The sequence below is a fragment of the Papio anubis genome, chromosome 1 (assembly GCF_008728515.1).
Source record: "Papio anubis isolate 15944 chromosome 1, Panubis1.0, whole genome shotgun sequence".
NCBI classification, from domain to species: domain Eukaryota; kingdom Metazoa; phylum Chordata; class Mammalia; order Primates; family Cercopithecidae; genus Papio; species Papio anubis.
In genome coordinates this window covers 186,303,776-186,319,074 of record NC_044976.1, presented here as the reverse complement: position 1 = coordinate 186,319,074, position 15,299 = coordinate 186,303,776, and the positions used below count along the sequence as shown (strand labels likewise).

Genomic DNA, 15,299 nt, shown 5'->3' with positions numbered 1-15,299 from the left:
GATTTGAGATCCTCTTAACAAAAAAGAAAGAGGTAAGTATGGGAGATGATAAATATATTTGCTTACCTATAGTAATCATTATTGTATGTCTATATCAAAACACTATGTTGTACATCTTAAATTTCTAAAAATGATAAAATAAAATGAAAATTTGATATTTCATTTTTCATGGATTTTTGCATTAATTTTGATTTTTAAAATATTGCATTAAATATTATTTATTTTAACTGCTGAGTTTTTTTGGTGTCCCTTTACATTTTGTGTCCCCACCAAGTACCTCACTCACCTAACTTTAGACCTGGTCCTGTTGAGGCATTGGTAAAGGCAGAGGATACAAAAAATAAATACAACATGTCTATTCTCAAGGAGTTCTCAGTCTGGTGGAGAAGACAGAGAGGTAAACAATGAACTGAAATACAAATATTTCTATAATAGAACCATGTGCAAAGACTGTTGGCACAAAGAAGGGAGGGATCCACTCAGTTGAGGTGAGTGGCCGGCAGTGAGGAGGGGAAGGGCATTCCAGGCCAAAGGACAGCGTGGGCTAAGGCGAGGAGGACTGCAATGGCAAGATGAGTGGTTCATTCCAATCAACAGAGTGCAAAGTGAAAGCAAAGGAGGTAATAGCAGGAGGTAAGCTCAGAGAGTTAGTCAGGTGCCAGGGGCTGCAAACACTAATTGAACACCTTGTAGGTGTGCAGTACTCTGAGCATCCCCACAAAGCATCAGTCATAATACGAGCACTGAGGATCTCATGCTAGTTACAGCAGACAAGGCATGTCACACAGGAAAAACAAACAAACAATAAAACCAGGTAATAACAAGGAGTGCAGGGACAGACTGAGAGGACAGCAGTTCCAAGGAAGGCAGTCAGATCTCTGACCTGGGGAGGGGAGATCACAGAAGAGATAGCTTTTAGGCTTAGCTCTAAGGGAATTAGCAAGGTCTCAAGATGCCACATCCTCCTGGCAACCTCCTCTCTGATGTGTGTGTCTGCATCTTTGTAACTAAATAGCTTCCATTCACTCCTCTGTATGAATGCAGCCTGGAAGCTAACTGAGGAGGAAGAACCCTCAACAGCCCTAGTTTGGATGGCAGCCAGGGCTCTGTGTCCCTGGAACATAATCCCAACTGACTCTCCTTGCTGGATGAGCATAGCAAAAGGTATAAATAACAGCAGAAATGAACCCTTCCTAGGACTGCTGTGGGATTAATAAGCCCTTGAGACCCTGGCACTTCAAACCCTGTGGAAACCAGTGCTTCAATTGCTATTACAAGCAGACTCCCAGCCATGGCTCCTTCAGCACATGCTGCTAGATAATCTCTCTCTAGCTATTGCCAGGAGCTATCAATCACTCAGTGCCTATCTCTTAACCCACAGCCTGAGAAGGGAAGGGAAGAGGCTGCAAGGACAGTGTGGGGTGGGTCATGAAGGGGGCAAGAGATTATCGGCTGGTTGATCTCTTCCAGAAGTGTGAGAATAGTGCACAGGCTCTGAAGTCAACCAATGTGGTTTTGAAACTTGGTTTTCCCACCTATTAGATCCGTGAAGCTGGATGGCCAGTAACAAGGCTGTTGACAAATATTCCCATTCTCTAACTGGGTTCATGGTAGAATTGAACTTATCTGCCCCCTCTGGAGTTAGGTGTGGCCATGTGAGTTGCTTTGGACAAGCAATATGAGGGAATGAATGTAGAAGTGGGAGTTTTAAAAGCTAGTGCAAAATTCATCACATTCCCTTCCCCTCCTGTAGCAACTGAGGAAGCATGTGTCAATTTGGATTTAGCCTGGGAATCTAAGTGACCAGGATAAGCAGAGACTCCTGGTCACCTGCTTTCAATGTAAATAACAAATAAACTTCTATTACTTTAAGCCACTAAGACTTGGGAGTTTTTTGTTACTGCAGCATCATGTAGTGATCCTGACTAGTTTGGGGCAAGTTACTCAATCTCTTGAAGACTCAGTTTCCTCACTTGTAAGATGGGAATAATAATATCTATATTAGAGAGTTATGGTAAGACTTATAAGAGATGATTTATGTCAAATCATTAGCAAATAGTCCATAATAAATGCCTCAACAATTGTTAATTTGGGTGGTTATTATCATTACTGTCACGTTACTATCACGTTTATTACAACTCTCTTCTTAGGCTCCTCCAGGGGCCAGTGCACCTCTCTACTCTGAGGCAGCCAGTGTTCCCTTCACCAGTTCAAGTGATAAATAGGTAAGGAGCTCACATACCTTGGGTTCGGCAATGCCACTTTATGTTGGTTGTCAGCGGAATTATTAATGGTCCCCCTGTGGATGGTGATCCACGTAGGTGACTCAGCCCCTGCAGGAGCCTGACTGAGGGACCCCTGGCTCGAGGAGCCGGAGGCTGTCTTACTTTTCCTGCTGGTGCTGGGTGAGATAGTCTTTGCTCTCACTCTCTCTTGCCATCACTTATCTAGGCAGTACATTCCTGAGGATCAATCACTACTGCCCTTTACATCACAGTTTCACTCTGCCGTTAACCATCATTCAGTGGAGAGCATCAGGTGAGTTACAGAGGAGGCAACTGAAGTTCACTGACGTTAAGTGACTCTCCCAGGAACACAGCTTAGGGCTGGAGCATGAGGAGAACCCAGCCTCCATTTCCTTTGGTGCTTAGTCTCCGAGATTGGACATTTTTATTCTTGTTAGTTTCAGGTTGGGCACTGATTTTAAAAGCCTCACCTTCTCCTCTCATCCTTCCTTCTCCTCATTAATGGCCAAGCAAGAAATTCTTCAAGGGCAAACTGGTTTATCCAGGGCTTCTGATTGAAGTATAGAGCTGTTGTTTGGTGAGTATCTACCTACAGTGCTGGAAGATACATCCCTGTTGTCCTTAGTCATGGGAAGAAGAAAGCATTTATCCATTACATCTCTGACTGGGGGTTTTCCTTTGATGCCACCTGTTGAATCTCTTCCAAAGAGAATCAACAGTGGCAGAATTTCTTTATGGAAGGGCATTAAGAGTAGCAATCTGGTTGGGAGGCAGCAGGTGTAGGGAACTCATCTTGAAGTGTACTTGCAGAGAAACCATCTACTTTTACTTAGTCTGTTTATTTGCCATGGTTGTGTGGAGTACACTGATAGAGGCCATGAAAGAGCTCAAGCCAGTCCTACACCCTCCAACCCAGCCCTTTACACCGTTCACAGTGCTGTTGTAAACCAATCCTCACATTGAGCCAGTTAATGGATAAATAGAAAAGTCAAAGAGAGCATAGATCAATCTGAACCAACCCAAGCCGACAGTTTGCAGCTCAAAATGCAGTGAGAAAATAGAGACCCCTCTTATGTAGGGCCCTCTTAAAATCTACCAAGTGGCTTTATGGGCAAGTAATTCCTGCAAAAATAGAATCTAATAAAAGATTGTCAGCTCAAGTTTTAGGAGTCATAAGTTTTGGAAACTAGCATTGTTTGATAGGCTCTCAATTCCCTCATCACTATGAGCTTCCTTCACTGGTTGAACCAAAATCAATAAAATTATGTTCCAAAAGAGCTTGTCCTTCAGAAACCCTGTCCCTAGCAGTCCCAGAGTCTTCACCAGACTCTGTCCCCTGTTCTATTGTCTGTGCAGAGAAGATGCTGTGGGTGTCATCTGCCTGGCAAGTAGGGCCCAAGATAGTTGTTTTCTCCATGATAGAGAAATGTTCTCAAGTTTCCCTCCACAGCGCCAAATGTCCTCCCAAACAGATGGGGCACAGGCAGAATATTTCACATTGATGACTGCAGAACTCTGGCTGGCAACAGTGCTGAAATTCTTTTATTAGACTTTACTTCTGTGGTCATTTTTCACCCATAAAAAGCCACACAGTAGATCTTAGGAGGCTCAACACAAGAGGAATCTCTCTTTTCACACATCTCCCCTCCCTGTTACATTAGCATCTCTTAGGAGACTCCCATTCCCTGGTGGGCATTTTGTTATCTTCCCAGAGTTCCTTAAGCCTCATGGAACACTTTCTAAAGAAACAGAGAAGGTGGGTGTACCAATTAGGTACTATAATTTTCCAGGATCTTCCTGATAGGAATTGGGAATGCTATTCTGGGGCCTGTAGGAATTATGCCTCTGAGCATTTTTTTTTTTTTTTTTTTTTTCAGTCCTCTGAATCTGTGTATCAGTCACTATAGAGAAAGGCAAAGGGCTTCTACCCACACTTCCCACCTCTTTGCTTTTGGCCCTGCTGTTATTCCTCCAGAATGCACTTCGCCCACCCCTTTCATTCCTGTCCCTCAGAAATACACCTATTATTCAATCTTTCCCTTATCACTATGGGTCTAACTTGTTCTTCCCTTTCTACCTCCTAAAGCATTTATTTGCATCTTTTGCTTACGCATTTAATCATATATTATCTTGAATTGTTGTCTGTTTCAGGTATATAATATTAATCTTTCAAGTGAGATAAAAAATTATTTTAGGGGCCCAGGCACAGTGGTTCATGCCTGTAATCCCAACACTTTGGGAGACTGAAGGGGACCGATCTCTTGAGCCCAGGAGTTTGAGACCAGCCTGGGAAACACGGCAAAACCCCATCTCTACAAAAGATACAAAAATTATCCATGTGTGGTGGTGCACACCTGTAGTCCCAGTTACTCAGGAGGCTGAGGTGGGAGGATCACTGGAGCCCAGAAGGCAGGAGGTTACAGTGAGCCAAGATTGCACCACTGCACTCCAGCCTGGGCAACAGAGTGAGACCTTGTTTCTTAAAAAAAAAATTATTGGCTAGGTGCAGTGGCTCACGCCTGTAATCCCAGCACTTTGTGAGGCCGAGGCAGGTGGGATCACCTAAAGTCAGGAGTTCGAGACCAGCCTGGCCAACATGGTGAAACCCTGTCTCTACCAAAAATACAAAAAAAAATTAGCTGGGTGTGGTGGTGGGTGCCTGTAGTCCCAGCTACTTAGGAGGCTGAGGCAGGAGAATCGCCTGAACCTGGGAGGCGGAGGTTGCAGTGAGCCGAGATTACACCACTGCACTCCAACCTGGGTGACAGAGAGAGACTCTATCTCAAAAAAAAAAAAAAATTAATTATTATTTTAGGATAGGAATAATTGAATCATTGATAACTGACATTTGGTGATTGCCAGCTATTGGTAGGGAATGCATTACGTGGAAGAAGATACAAAGACACAGACTCAGAAAATTAAAGCTGAAAGGGGCTAAGAGGTTGTCCAGACCAACTCCTTCCTTTTCCAAATAAGATATAAAAGCAACTACTAAAGGAGCCTTTCACATTCCCAAGTATATACCAAAACTGAAACCCAGATTAAACCCTATTTCAGAGCTTACTCCTGTGCCTCCCTCTTTGCTAGAGTTTGTCATCAAAGATTGCCTTTTGGAAACAGATGGATGAAGTTGAACCTCTTGGATTCTTCAAAGCTGTGAGGGTAAAATCGGTACCCTTTTGCACTGACTCAGTTGGCTTTGCAACTATTTCCCATCCTGCAACCCTCAGAAGTACTGGCTTTCAATGGTCTGTCCCATCTTTTCTGTTTTAAGTCTATAGTAGACCTACAAAATTACCAGACTGAATTGGATCAAAGAGAATGAGGCAATGGAGACAGTGTCATGAAAGAGAAAGGGCATTAGACTTGATTCCTAGTTCATTGTTAGCTAGTTAAAAAATGAGAACCAGCAATAATAACAAATAGGCTTTACTGAATGCTCATGATTGCTAGTCTGCTAGCATTTTGCACTTATTCTCTCATTTATTACTCATAACATCCTTATGAGGTAGGTGCTCTTATTATGCTAATGGTACAAATGAGGAGACTGAGGCACAGAGAAATTAAACAACTTGTGGTGGAGGCAGGGGAATATGATAATGGAAAAGGAGGGGCTATCAGAATCCTATGGTTCTTCTGTTATTCTAAGACTCTATTGGTCTTAGAAAATCCACTTTTTAAAGTCCATCCTAGTTTCATTGGAAAATTCACATTAGTTTAGAGCCAAGGTTGAAAACAACATCCCATGGCTTAGATTTTTGGTTTGGCTACATAATGTTTTTTTAAAAGAAAAAGAAAAAGAATTTGTGAATAACGTTTAACATTGGGAGATGATATATAGAATTATTGATTTTTGACTTCCCTCAAAAGATGAAGAAACCCGTGTTTCTGTATGGTAAGAGGGAGCAGGAGCTAAGGAGTGGAGGGTCCTTCTAAAAGGTCCTCCAGTTCCCCCCATCCATCGTTCACCACTTTCTACCAGTTCCCAACATGGCGACCATGCTCAGCTCTCATGATGCCTGGCCTACTTCCCTCTTGTATGTGGCCTACCTGGCTCCCAGAATCATTTCAGTTTGAGACACATGCTGTACTGTGGGCTCTTCTGCTACTCAAAGACTGATTCTATAAAAGAAAAAGAACTTAGAGAGTTCTCCTGAAAATCAATGATCTTTCTAAATTGGAAGGATGGATTATTGTCAACATAACAAACCTCATTTTCCAGTGTGGGAAAAAAATATTTGGAATAATTTATCTAGAAAGAAACAATTTTATTATATGGAAAAATCAGCCTCCATTCAGCAACCCTTGAATGGCGGCTTCAAACATTAGAACTTTGCCAAACCAATTTTCTCCTCTCAGATTTAACACTGCTCCATTTATCTCAGTGGGGACTAAAGACCAGCTAAATTTGAAGTCATAAAGCTCAGCCTTTTTGAATGATTTTGGTCAAAACAGCTCTTTTGTAAGCAGACAAAGTGTGCTTATTTAATGTTCTTCCTTCTCAAAAGAGACTAAAGAAAAATTTTCAAAATTTTCCCAAAACATTTCACCTCTGAGCCGATTATAAAGGTGGAGAATTTCAGTTGGAAAGGGGGGTGCATATTTCAGGGTTATCAGCTCTCAGAAATAGATTATAATGGGATCAGGGCTCCTCCCCACTTGCTTTTAACTACAGTTAATGCTTCTGTAATCATTATAATAATGATGTTTTGCATTTATATAGCACTATTCATTCTTCTGAGAAGCTCAAAATGCTTTACAAACATTATCTCATTAAATCCTCTTGACATCCCTGTGAGGCAGGTAATGACAAAAGAGATTGTCCCTGAGGTACAAGACTCTCTCAGGGGCCAGCACAGTGGTGAGATGAGCTGCCCTTAATCCCAGACCAAGTCCCCACAGGGCTGGAAATAGATTACTGGTCTGCAGGATGCTTGACAGAACCTCATGTGAGGAATAGCGTCTCCTAGGGAATGTGAGAAGTGACTTTGTTCCCCCACGTGTCCTGGCACAGCTTCCAGAGGCTCATGTAAGAGGAAACAATGCCTGGGTCCTCCCATCTGGAAACTACTTTTGGATACTGTGGATAGAGGGAGCATTCAGGGACTATTGCTGAATGCATGAATGCTAGCTTAGTCTCAAGATTTCCAGCTGCACTAGGTTGTGCTAAAAGTTCAAATTGTACCCACGAGCTGAATTTTCAGAGGCTTTCTTTTACTTTTCAGACACTGGGGCTTGTCTATACCTGGTGATGGTTTTAGATAGAGGAAAAAACCTATTGGTTTGGAATATTCAGGTAAAAACCTTGCTGAGGGGTGTATTGGAAATGTCGGGGCATGGGGGCCATAGTTAGCTGGACCAGTCATGTAAATTAGCATTGATCCATTCACCTCCAAGCATTTGGCCAGGCTCAGAAAGAAAACAGATGGCAGTTAGGGAAGAATGAATTTTAATAAAAATGGAAACTACTGACTTTTCTGCAGTAACATTATTCCTCTAGGCTCCTTTCCATTGTTCTCTGTCATGACTAGAGAACAGAGAAGAGTTAGTGAAAATTCAACAGACCTCAGCGCCAGCTAGGGTCTTTAAATCCAGCTTCTCAAGAAGTTTGCAAGAAATCAGATAATCTTAGATTATCTTTCCTGGACCTCTCCTTTATCATCAACAAATAATTCTTTCAGGCCACTACACACAGGGCACGTTCCTGAGAATGCCGAGAACAATATAAGGCAGTAAGGCAAGGGACCGTCCTTGCCTTAGGCAAACAGAAAGCGTACTCAAGAACAACAGTAACAGTCTCCAGAAACTAATGTATGAACATCCCTCAGGAAGTAAAGATCACCATGCAAATACAAGGTGTTTTCCCACCTGTGATTCAACTGTAGACCTCATTTAGTCCAATTCTCTATTTCAGTTCAGTTTAATGATTATTTTTAAAGCATTTACCAAAACTAAAGTCCATATAGGTTAAATGACTTGATCAAGATCACTTCATTAGTTGTATCATTGAAAACATAAAAACAAATCAACTCACCAAGATTAGAGGTGCATTTTCCATGGGACGCAAACAAAAGGAATATTAATACAGTTATGGTTTTCAGCAAGCACGTTTTTGTTTCCAAAGCCTTGGACGTTGGCATGGAATACATGCTCATGGAATGTACAGGCGCTGTGTAAACAGGAGGCATGCGTGAAATGGCATGGTGACTGTGAGAATCCAAATTCCAAAAAGTTATGAGTGTCTAAAACTGGATAACCAAGTGAATACAGGTACATTTAGGAGAAGTATGCACTTTGCAGGTAGTTTCTACAAGGACAGAATATAGGTCACATCTGACACTGATCCAGAGACTTTAGTCAAGTGTTGTGAGAAGGCACTCAAAGAGCCAAGGTCTAGGTAAGACTCCGTTAGGTGAGGCACCCAGCTGCTCAGTGGCATGTAGATCATTCTGCCACTCTGGAATCTCAAGACCCCCAAGTCTTCACATTTTCTGGAATGCTTTAATGAATTTGTAAGCTCCAAGAGGGCAGACATCCAATGCGTGCAGGAACTCCTCCCTCTATTGAGCAGAGAGGAGATGCATCCTTAAATTGAATGCACTCTTAGGTGGCTCTGGCTCTCCAGGAGCTAAAGGGCTTCCCCAAGGTCACACGTTCAGTGACGGAGAGGCAGGGTGGAGCAGCGGTCTCCAGACTCCATTCCAGCCTCTGTGGGCCCCAGGTTGGGGGGTCACCAATTTGCAGAGCTGAGGGAGAAGAGAGGAGGGAGGAGAGAGCGCAGGAGGGAGGGTAAGCTGTCCCCAGCTGACAGATGGGAAGTGTCAGCTTGGCCTTGGCCACCTCGGGTCACTGCTCCTCCCTTTCAGGCGCCCGGGTCTGCCCACGGCGAAGAGCAGCGGCGGAGACATCGCAGCAACGCTAACGCGGCAGACCGCATAGGGGCCCTGCGAGGCACACACGCGCCCTCTGCTCACACCTCAGGCATGCTCACACCTCAGGCAGTCAGAGGGGCCAGCTGTAGCTGTGTTGGTGTTGTCATGGCGACGGGAGCAGACCATTAGAGCATTACCAGGAAATGAGAAGACTTGGGGTCTTGCGATCGCCGCCGAGTGACGGAGTAATTCGCAGATGCCGCCCAGCGGCGGGGCGGCGCGGTTAATGGGGTCTCCGCCGAGCGAGTGTCCCGCATCAACGGTAATGGGGCCGGCCCACCCGGGGGCAGCCCGGAGCAGCGTCGCCCCAGCAGGCTTAGGCGGAGCTGGCCAACTCCAGAGGCCAGCGGCTCCTCGCGGTGCGGAGAGGAGGAATGAGTGGCCAGGTGGGGCGGGGTCTGCAATCAGCCCAGGCTCTCCCTGAGACCCATTGGCGGGTTCCCTGCCACCAATATGCAGTCTCACAACTGTTTTGTGTCCCACTTGAAACCAGAAAATACACTTCCCAGATAGCAACGAGGTGGGACTTGGATTCAACTCTTGCTGCAACTCGGGATGGCGGCAACCCCTCAGCGTGGGGATGCTGAGGCCAGGCTCGGGGACTGGGGCTGGTTCTACAGGACGGAGGAAAAGGGCAAGCCATATGATGGAGTAAAGTCCCTTGCAGGACTTCCGTTTGACTGCACGCCTACCTATCTTGGCATTCTGCATGTTTCCAGAATTTTAGGAAAATGTCACACTGGTTGATTAGCACAGACTCTGGAACTGGACTCGGTGATTGGGATCCCAGCTTTACCACTTGTATTAGCTGTGACCTTGAGCAGGTTACTTAACTCCCTTGTGTTTCAGAGAAGTTCTGCATTTGTACAATGGAAATTATAGTAATAATACCTTAAAGAGGTGTTATGAGGTGTGTATTTAGAATGATGCCTGGCATATAGTAAGAATTAAATATTTTTGCTATTTAGCTATTACTAGTATTATCGTTAGTATTATTAGTATCCATCTGGATTTATGTAGTGAGATATCCTATAAAATAAGAGGGTTGGAAGAAGTGGTCTTCCATTACAGTATGTGGAACAGTTCTGCAAACATACTTTTGCATGTTACTCTTGGCTACCAATATCTATTTGATTCAAAGGTGATTTGGCTTAGTGGAAAGCAAGGCTTCTGTTTATGTCTATACATGAGATGCACCACCAGACACTGACTGTATTGAATTGAATGGCTCCACAGCTATAATACCCACAGGGTTTGCTCATAAAGATAAGGCCTCCATGTACAGTTGAGTTGGTTGTATATCCTGCACCAAGGCACCCAGCTGAGGAGTGAGTAGGAGCAGAAACCCAGTCCCTGCTTTACTCCTGAAGTTATGCTCCCTGGCATAGTGCTATGTCTGCCTGGAGGAAGGAGTGCATTTAAAAAAATTTCAACAACTTACCTTATGGGCTTTCAGTAGCCTTATGATCTTTGGGAAGGTCATAGCAAAATGAAAACAATGAGAAAACCAAAAAGCAAAAAACAGAAAACAAAACATGACATTTAGTCAGATGCAGATCCTGAATTTAAGACTTACGCTACAGAGGAACTCCTGAGTTTGTCTGTGGTCTTCAGTAACAATTTGTCATTCTCATTCCTCTCCCTTACGCAGCATTTGTTTAGATAAATTTTGCTGAGGAGATCAAATCGCTTTGCTTATAACAGAAATGATATTGTGGTTTCAACATATTTATACGGATTTATATGTGTGCCAAAATATGTCCACATGTGTAGAAACATGAAGGTACAGAAATGCCTTTATCTTCAGTTTGTGTTTAGCTGACTTTGATAGTCCAGTAGCTATACCTCTCAGAGAAGTCTGGTGAAAACCGCCACATCCTACAATTTCTCTGCAGAGGGTAGAGTTTGGGTAAGGTCACTTGGCCAGTTCTTACTCAGAGATGCGGCTCTCAGGCACTGAAAAAGCCAAAACCCTTGCCTTTGAGGTTGGCCATGGCCACTATTACACAAAACTTAGTCATTCAATTTGATATATATTTGCATGTCTTTGGGGGACCTAGTGTGTGACACACAGACTTGTAGTCATCATGGCAGAAGAGAAAGGTGAATGGGCCTCAACTTAAGAGGCCTGGGTTCCAGTTCTGGATTTGTAATATTAAAATCTGTACAATTTTGATAAAACACTTAGCCACTCAAGTTCGAGTTTCTTGATTTGAAAATAGGGATAATTATACTCACGACTATTTATGGAGATAAAATGCTAAAAGCCATGTGAGAATTATGAAAATGCTATATACAGTCAAGAAACAGATTCAACTAAGAGTCATTGAGAACCTGTATGTGCCAGGGCCTGAGCTAAGCAATACCTAGAGAGAAATCGCTCCCCTCTCCACTCACTTACGTTCTGTAAAATGAGAAGGTTGTATTACACTATCTCTAAAGTTTATTTCAGGTTTAGGGCTTTTATATCTCTATTCTTACCTAATAGAATAATCATACAATTTTAGAACTTGGAAGGACTCTATCTTGGGAGGAAGAATAAACACACTTGCAAAACACACATGAACAATTTAAAGAAAAGCCACGAAGAAATGCACCCAGTAAGGAAGGTATCTTCAGAGGACACACGTGGCCCCACTGTTGGCCTGCCCTGACACCCCACTGTATAGAGCAGAGAGATCAAAAACCATCTGGGGAGACTTAGCATGCAGAAGAGGAAGGATTTCAACCAGACATTCCTCTGAGTGGGTTTTGAAAGTATATGAATCTACTTTAAATTGATAATATAAATATTTGTTCTCCAGGCTCCTGCCAAGACAATATATCTTCTAACTACCTGCTGTCTGACTCTAATCAAAGGATCAAAGGCAAAAAAAAAAAAAAAAGCATTCAAAAAGGACATGCAAACTACTCATTCCTCTCTATATCACACAGGTCCTCAAATTGCATTGGAGCTTGTTAAAATACAGGTTCCCTGGCTCCATCCCCAGAGTTTCTGATTCTATAGGCCTGAGTTGAGCTAAAAAATGTATATATCTAATAAGTTCCCAGGTGATAGTGATGTTGCAAGTTCAGGGCTACTACACTCTGAGAACAACTGGTCTAACTAACATCAAGTTTATCAACAGGTCAAGACTAAAACAAATAGATGCATACTTGTAGCACATTGTTCTGATCCCTCAGTAAAATCAGGATGTCTTGAATTTACTGGCACTGTGTCCTTCTCTTGCATTGAGGAATAATACAAATAATGGCCTTAAGAAATGATTGGCATTTTCACTCTTGTGAAGTTGTTGAGGATGCAGATTCCCACATCTCCCAATGTCCTTTTATTAGTATCCAAGAAAGAAATCTCTATCAGTTATTAGAAGCAGGAAGAAGTGCTCATTTTATCCCTAGAACAATTGGGATGCTTTCTTCTTTCAGGTTATGTGACTTCATTTGCTTCATTAGCTTCCTAGAAAGCGCTGAGACCAACAAACAGCTCATTTCCAATAAACAGGGAGAAACTTATGGCACGTATTTGAGGGTACTAATTTTCCCTGTCATATATTTTTACTCAACTTATTTTTTCTTTGTCTTCTTCTCCTTTGTAAGTTTTCCCAAATCTCTCCTAGAATAAAGGGGGAAAAATAAATACATACATAATAAAATAAGGAAATGGTGAAAATTATGTGTGCTAGTTCTGAGGGGACAAGAAATAACCCAGTAATAGAAGTTGATGTCAGTAAACGTGTGTTGTCTGTTTTAGTGTGGTAGGTAACAAAAGTAATTTACCCAAGATCCACCAGCTATGTGCTGTAGACCTTGCACTAAAGTATAAATCTTCTTGCTCCAGCAACAGAGACCTTTTCTTCTAGTCTTTCCTGCTTCCTACACATAAAACATTGAGATAACTGGGCTCCTGCCTCAGTGTTTGGTGTCAAGTTATCCAACCTGAGAAATCAATAAAGTGAGTTTGCTTCAAGCCCAGGCACTCCTTCTCCCAAAGGAAATAGTAACTTGAAAAGAAAAACTTGAAAAGATGGCCTGAATCACTAATAGAGAAATGTTTTCAAATTGGGAGGGGACTGATCATTCCTCCCACTCCTCAGCAGTCACTATAGCAATTATTGAATGGACACTAGCAGGAGCAAGAAGTGTTAGGTTTTCATAGGATGCTAAAAATGATTCTTTGATGAATTCACACTGAAAATCACAGGGGTGATGAAGAGTGATGCCAGTGGTTAAGTAATAGCCATTGCTCACTTACCCCACGTCCTTGGGTTAAAGCAGAGGTACTGGCTGCTTAGCAGTCTGTGTGGATCACTCTAGGCTTAGCATCTGTGAGTGGGGAGGTGTGGGGAGCCCTCTGACCAACCCAGTGCTCCTTTACCCCTTCCGGGAGGCCTGGAGGAGGCAGGTCAGCCCTTCCTCTGGCCTCTCACTGCCTCTTGTGTGCTGCACTAACCATGTTACCCAGAAGTTATCTATCCCCTGTCCATGTGGCTAGACTGCAGCCTCCTTCAGGAGACAGCCTGAGAAACGATTCCAGCTTGGTCAACATAGAGAAGGTAGTCCCTTTTATTTTCAAGTGATTAGGTTGAAAAGCTTCTAACCCTTGCTGCTATAGGTCTTTCCTGCTTCCTATACATAAAGCATTGAGATAACTGGGCTCCTGCCTCAGTGTTTGGTGTCAAGTTATCCAACCTGAGAAATCAATAAAGTGAGTTTGCTTCAAGCCCAGGCACTCCTTCTCCCAAAGGAAATAGTAACTGCGCCCAGCTAGTTTTTTGTATTTTTTAGTAGAGACGAGGTTTCACCATGTTAGCCAGGATGGTCTCGATCTCCTGACCTCGGGATCGGCCCATCTCGGCCTCCCAAAGTGCTGGGATTACAGGCTTGAGCCACTGCCCCCAGCCAACTTTTACTTTCTTAGTTGAAAAAGCCAAACTGAAGGAGTGAGGGGGTGGGGAAATGAGGACAGTGGCAGCTTTTCCCCTTCCCCGCTCCCCTCTTCTAATGAATTCTTCAAGCAGCATCCAGAGGAGGAGATGGGCCAAGGCGGGCCCACATTGCTAGCCAGCTACATTAATCACACTCCATCCCTTCAGCCCAGCAGAGATGGATGGCCCCTCAGCAGGCCAGTGTTCAGGTGCGGTTCTAATAATAGGTTTCATTCAGCACTTCTTGACTCTCACAGTAGCTCTCTTCTCTCCCCGACAACTGACCAGCCCCATTAAGTAAGTTACATCAAAGACCTCAAAACGCATGAAGTTTCCAGGAACTCCGGGTTGGAAATGTAGGCCTGGCTTCAGTCTTTCTTTTACAATTGGGAAGACTCAGGCCAAGGAAGGTCACCCAAGGTCACAGTGGGAAGGCTGGGCAGCATAAAGAAAAACTCACTTCCTTGCCTGATGCTATCTTGCTGCCCAGAGAGAAGGAAAGGGAAGCAGAGACAGACTGGCTGACTCCATGGCGCTCCAGTTTTTTGAGAACCTATCTTTATGCCATCCTCTCTCCTCCTCTCCTTTTGTTTAAATCCCATTTGCCCGTCAAGAACCAGTCTGTTTTGTGTACAACTGATGGATTGATTCTGTTATTGGTAGGGCTTTCAAAGGCAGCTCCTGTGCACCTCCCATTTATGTGCGACAGCCCCCTGGGTCCCTAGCGCCCTCATTCTGTCACCCTCTGCTGCAGCGCCAACCAGGGCGACATGACCGCCTGTGATAGAAATCATACCTGTAAGTGCCTAGGGGAAGAATGGCCAGAGAAACACAAAATGTGGCTCTTGGAGTTTATATACTAGAGGAGAGGAGGAAGCATACACAAATGGAACACCCAAAGAAGCACCTGACAAAGTATAATTAATGAATTGGCTTGAAGCTCATCTTTTTCCTTTCTCCAGGGTACCAAAGGGAGAAAGTGTAGGCAAAGGATGGAATGACAAAATGGTGGGCAGCACAGAGGATGATGACTCATTCTCACATCAGGCAACCAGGCTGCACATCATAAAGAATTATCAATAGATAAATTGTCAATCCAATAAAAACCATAGACTTTGGAGTCAGAAAGACCTTGGTTTGAATTCCAGCTCTTCCATTTATTCACTATCTGGCCTGAGGAAATTTATTTAACCTTT

At 43.5% G+C, this 15,299-nt stretch overlaps 1 protein-coding gene across 5 annotated transcripts in view; it reads right to left on the bottom strand.

Moving 5' to 3' along the window:
* Positions 1 to 15,299, bottom strand: part of TNR (tenascin R) — a 418,193-nt gene that overhangs the window by 263,999 nt on the left and 138,895 nt on the right. Inside the window, exon 1 of one of the 5 annotated variants that reach the window (XM_031658367.1) lies at positions 8,281 to 14,000. The exons of the other annotated variants lie outside the window; for them this stretch is intronic. The gene's annotated coding sequence lies outside the window, so the exon portion shown is untranslated. Of the gene's footprint in view, positions 1 to 8,280; positions 14,001 to 15,299 lie in introns of those variants that run through there. 5 annotated transcript variants of the gene reach the window in all.